Source organism: Scomber japonicus, chromosome 22 (assembly GCF_027409825.1).
Source record: "Scomber japonicus isolate fScoJap1 chromosome 22, fScoJap1.pri, whole genome shotgun sequence".
Lineage (NCBI taxonomy): Eukaryota > Metazoa > Chordata > Actinopteri > Scombriformes > Scombridae > Scomber > Scomber japonicus.
Genome location: NC_070599.1, coordinates 18691581 through 18697705, shown reverse-complemented (window position 1 = coordinate 18697705; position 6125 = coordinate 18691581). Strand labels below are relative to the sequence as shown.

Here is a 6125-nt window from a genome sequence, read left to right as displayed (position 1 = left end):
CCAGGAGATTGAAGAAATGGAGAAGAAGAGAGAGAAAAAAAAAGGTTATTTAAATTTGAATATTTCCATCATTGTCACATGACGTTTTTGTCCATAATGTTGGATCTTCTCTCGGTCTGAGCTGTCTGAATCCCTAATCAGAATCTCTTCCTCTCCTCTAAAGAAAAAAAAAACAAAATCTCTTCCTCCACATCTCCTCTTCTATCCTTTCCACCTCTGACTGCAGCATTTTTCATCTCCAATTTCTACCTCTACACTTCAGTTTCTTTGTACTCTTCTTCAGTGATTTTCTGTTTTCATACATTTATCTTGTACATTGACATTGAGCGTTGTGGCCCTAACAGGCTGTTTAAGAAGCTATAATCGATTCCTTTTTTTTTAAAAAGAAAAGAAAAAAAAAGAAAAGTTGCACAAACAAAAACTCCCTGCACAGTGCAAACTACTGTATGCATACACACGTCTTTAACTATCATCTCATTGTCTTTTTTTTTTTTGTCCTTTTTAAAAAAAAAAAAAAAAAATCTTGTTCACTCATGTAATATAGAGAGATCAGACCCACTTGTTTTATATATATGTTAATTTTTTTCTGTAAAGCCTTAGTCCTCGTATTTGATTTTATTTTTGTAGATATGATTAAAAAAAAAGGATGTATAAATTATTTTCTTCTCCCTTGTTTTTAAAATGGTGAGATTGTTAGCTGCACAGAAGGAAAAAGAACTCGTGTCAGATTCATGTGTTTGTGAGATTAAAAAGAAACTGGATAAAGAAAAAAAAATGGATTGTGAGTCATTTTTTACTCCTAATCACATGAATTGCCACCATTTATATATTGCATTATGTTGTTTTTTTCTGCTCACTACTATTTATACTCCAGTGTTTCAGGGAAGAGAGAACAGGAACAGGAAATGAGGAAGGTGAGTGTAACAGAAAAGCTCTCTACTATTTACTATAGCTGCTATTTGTGGGGGTTTCACTGCTGGCTGAGGAAAGGAGAAAGTAGTTCAAATAAAACGTTAAGCTCAGGGAAGCAGCAAACATGTGACCGGAAATGAAGCCAACAAGGCTTGAAAATAAAAGAAAGTTTGTCTTAGAGATAAAAGGTTGATATTCAGTATTTTTAAATATCTTTTATTGCCGTGCTAATGTAATATGACTTAACGAAATATGTGACAAGAATATCACTTAAATATAAAAATGATTATAAATGAAATGCAGTATAGGGAACAGACTCCATTTAAATGCTTATGGCAAACCTTTAAAATACATTTTCACATGGATTAGATCATTTATAATAATACTTAAAGGTATAAAAATGTATTTATAATATGTTCATGTTGTAAAGGGTTTTGGTGGTAATGGCTGTTTCATGGTGTATGTGTGTGATGTCTGATGGTTAAGTTTGGTGTAAGTGTGAAATGTAATGGTTTTGAGTGCAGAGTTTGGTTTTAACACGACAGTTTGTGAAGATGAGTGATGCAATTTGTGTTTACACTTTTGTGAAACTGAGCATAACTTCAAGAAAGGTGTCTTAGCAGTGGAGAAAAACTAATGCATGTGTAAAAAATGAACCACTGTGAGGGTAAATTCGGCTTTTATTTTGAAGATCTCCACCGGAAGTAGCGGCTGTAGCTCCTCCGTCCAGCCTGACGGTGTTGCGGGACTCACCGGTTCATGTCCGCGCGGAGCCGCTCAGCAGATGCGGAGCCGGGATGAGGAGCGTGTTGTTGCTGCTCCGGAGCTTCGTGGATTTCAAACCTTAAAAACACACAAAACAAACTGAGAACACAAAAGAAGGATCAAGTTACTCTCCGCTGGTGGATGCGCGTGGAAACTGCAGCCAGATGAGAGTCAGGAAAGCGTGAATTTGGAGCATTTTGGAGCCACTTTTGTGTTGGAAACGCTTTGAATTGTTGCTGCTCGGCTCTTTGTGCTGGCGGAGAATTTGCGGTGCAGCTTTTTTTCCCCATTTTGGGAAGAAAGGTAAGATGTTCCTGCATGCATGCTGGGGGAAGTCTTTTGTTTGTGATTTTAAATGACAATACCGGGCTGATTACTGCTAAATATACACCATTACTTTTGCTTCTATCTTTTAAAAATATATAATGTCTTCATTTGTGTGCGACCACCCTCTCTGTCAGGACTGATGAGTTGGCAGATAACTGTACTGACCGCAGATTCACTAATAATGAATCTCACTACCGCAAATACCGCCGGATCTCTCACTCACTCGGAGTTTATTAGCCGGATTAAATTATTCTTTTCCCCCCTTCACTTCGTCCTTTTTTGCGCCTTTACGCACGGCGCTTCCAAATGGATCACTTTTGTTTTCTAACCGCGCTCACAGACACATAAGAAGAGTTTGCTGTGTGGTCATCAGTCTGCTGCTCACAGCGGCATCACTTCATCGTGGGTGTGTTCCGCTTTGTCTCCCAACACTGACTCGTTGCGTTTCCACCGGCGTGAAATCAAATCGTTTTGCGCGCAGCTGCAACCCTCTACACCTCTCAGGTCACTGGTTTCTATCGAGCTTGAACTCGTGTTGAATGTGTGTGTGTATGTATGTGTGTAATGTAAAGGCCTCGAAGCCTGGTCTCGGGTTGCTTACAACAGTCTGTATTGAGGCAGCAGCCACGCCTCGCTGGCCCACTGCCACCCTGAGGCCTGGAGGCCCCCGGGAGCCACACAGGCAGGCTGGAGAGCCCGCAGCATCCACCTGAGGCTTCACGGTGAGAAACACTCGTCTGAACAAGCTGTTTGACCCGAAGCTGAGTCTGAAAATCCTGCTGTGCTGATAGCAAGAGGGAGCACATTTCACTTGTTAACAAAGCAAGTCAACTTTTACTCTTAGTTTTCTTGAATTGTTCTGACTACTTTTAAAGATGCACTATTAAGACTTTAAGAATGGCATCTTGAGCTCCAACTAATACTATATTAATCAATCCACAGAAAAAGGAAAAAATGCTAAAATTGTCTGGTTCCAGTTTAAATGTGAATATATTCTGGTTTGAAAGTAAACTGAATATATTTGGATTGAGACAAATAAGACATTGAGGTTGCCTGTTGGACCTTGGGAAGCTTTTTGCACCTTTTTTTGACATTTTATAGACCAGATGACTAATCAATAGAATAAGATCATCCTCAGTTGCAGCTGAACTGTACACCTATAGGATTCATCATTTGTAAACAGTGTTATGATTTTATTTATTTATGTATTTTCACAGTGTGATAACTATTTCCAGGGGTCATCCCATGTCCACACGGCACATGGCAAGTCTCACATAACAGATGATGTCAAACACGAACTCCACTGTAAATCAATCAGCAGTGGATTGATTTCAGTGGGAGAGGAGTGTCGGTGCGATCGATTGGCATTGACGGTCTCAGACAGGGTTAAACTGAGGCAGAGCTGGTTGTGTTTATGTTCGTGGCAGGGTTGTAGGTTCGTGTTAGATCAGACTTTGAGCAGACACTGAAGTCTGATGCTGCACTGAAGGTTAAAACTCTTTTACTGTGTGTGTTGACCACAATATGAGCTACAAAAAAAGACCCAAAGATAGATTTCTATTCCATGTAGAGAGTCTGCGTCTCCAGGATTTCAATTATTAACCAGAAAGTGAGACGAGCGCTCCACCGTAGTCCTACTTGTCCTTCTTTTTTTCTAACATGTAGACTGAGATCTGTTTTTGCCTGGAACTGCTCTCAGACACAAAGGATCAGTTAACTTTTCTAAAGGAAAATTGCACAAGGACGGGTCACCTATATTTAGACGCCCATGTGAGATTGACTGTGTTGATTTAATTTGTGAACATCATGACTTACCCCTAAAATGTTATCTTTATCAAACAGGACTTCCAGTTTCAGAGCAGCGAAGGCTTTTACTTAGACAGCTTTTATTTTACACACATCATAACTCTTCTTAACTCTTTCCACTCTCATACTGTGCTGAAGTGAAACTATTGAAACTAACTAAACACATGTAGGGAGATGTTTTTATCCTCTAAACAGCCTCGCTAAGAAGTTCAGGCCACGTGGTTTAAAAAATATATTTTCTAGTCTGTTTCAGGAGCATTGAAGGGGATTATTTTACTACTTTGTAAAGGATGTTAGATGATACGACATGAGGATTGAGGAAATTGATAATCAAAAGTTATTCATTTGAGTTACTTTTAAGGCAAAGATCACATGTTCAGAAGTATGAGCACATTCTTCTTTATCTAAAATCAAATATCTTTCAGTTTTGGACTGTTGGTGACAGAAAAGGAGATATTTGAAGACTTTGGACTCTTTCCAATATTTTAAAGACTGCTTGATTCCTTCAGAAAATATCAGCAGAATAATCATTTATTATTTTCTCGGTGCCCTGATCAGTTGTTTGGGCTTTAAAATGTTAGAATATGGTGAAAAATGTCAGTCACTGTTTAACAAAGTTTAAGATGCATCCTAAAATGTCTTGTTTGGTCCAAACCAACAGTCCACAACCCAAAGATATTCTGTTTACTGTCATTGAGGACTCAATAAACCAGAAAATATTCTCACTTATGGCACCTGAGCCAGAGACGTTTGGCATTTTATGAGTAAAAGGTATTTAATATATCTCCATTTCACATATCAACGTCCCAACATGCTTCATAAGAGTTAAAGTGTTAAAGAAACAAGACCATAAAATAGTACAACATAAGATATAATGAAAGAAACAAACACTAAAACATGAGCAACAACATAATTTAAAAACACAGGACAGCATGAGATGTGACAAAAGGCCAGTTTGAATAAATTAGCATTCAGCTGCTTTTTACAGGCATCAACAGAGACCACATATCGTATAGGAAGACTTGGAAGACTAGTTGAGTGTGTAGTACAATCATTAAGCCTTGGTCTGAAGACTTAAGTGATCTAGTGGTGATATAAGCCATGAGCAGGTCAGAGATGTCATAGAGGCCTGACCATGCAGAGCTCTATAAGTGGAAACAAGGACTCTAAAATCAATCCTGAACTTCGTGGGAACCCAGTGTAAAGAACATAAGCTGGATGTGATGCGAGTCGTTTGTTGGACGTGGTCGACACTCTTGCAGCAGCGTTGTGGACCATATGGAGACGGTCCAGAGACGACTTGCTTGAAGCAGGTGAAAAGGGAATTACAGTAGTCCAACTTGGATGATATAAAAGCATGAAGAATCATCTTAGGTGGTGATACAAGAGACCTGAGTTTGGCAATGTTTCTTAAAATAAAGAAACATGAACGGGTCAACGATTCGATATGTTGATCGAAGTGCGTTGCCTCAAGTATATAACACAGAGATTTCTAAGATTGGACTTTACAGCTTGTCCCAGAAAATGACTCAGCCCCTTCATGAGGCGTTGAAGATACTTAGAACTGAGATACATGTTCAGGGTCTTATTTGTGCAGCCACACGTGCCCGTTTATAAAAGTCCCAGCTGAGACGCCCGTGTGTCACATGGAAGCCATTACTGAAACCTGAAGTGTCCAATGTGGAAGTTGGACACAGGAGGTCATTGCACAAATGGGGAGCGCGAGGAGATTTGTTATTAGATTAAGAGCCTTCTTCTTGTTCTCCTGCCAGTTCGGAAAGTACCTACTGTCCCGCTAAAAACTCAAACAAGAGAGAAATGTCTTTAAAATCACGTCCGAATCGTTGCCTCCTTGTGTCTTGTCTGTGTTTCTTGTCTTCTGAGGTGTGAGAAAGGAGAAGAGAGAGGGATGGGTGTAGGGTTGATGTCCTGGTTGGCATAGCAACTACCCCCCCTTTTCTGTCTTTTCTCACCCATAGCCTCCCATTCATCCCCATTGTAGTAGCTAAGCTCTGTTGCCCTTGGAGACTGCAGGGGACAGTTGGGGAATGTGGCGTCTGGGCGACTATGTATCACACACAAACCCAAATCAACTTCAACCTTCCCCCAAAAATTTGAGGTATTTGAGCTAAAAGAAAAGTGCACATAAAGTCTTTTTTTAGAAATATGACACAAAGAGCGTATTTAATTTTGAGTCTCACATTAACAGTTAAATAAAAAAACTGGAACATTTAAGGAGCTGCTCTGATGTTTGGCCTCCACTCCTGCGTGTCGTGTACACTGGAGACTTGTAGCTGAGAATAGAAGTTGGCGTA

General features: G+C 39.6%; 1 protein-coding gene across 1 annotated transcript in view; it reads right to left on the bottom strand.

The window, feature by feature from the left end:
* Positions 1 to 6125, bottom strand: part of LOC128383510 (basement membrane-specific heparan sulfate proteoglycan core protein-like) — a 333871-nt gene that overhangs the window by 135680 nt on the left and 192066 nt on the right. The window lies entirely within an intron of this gene.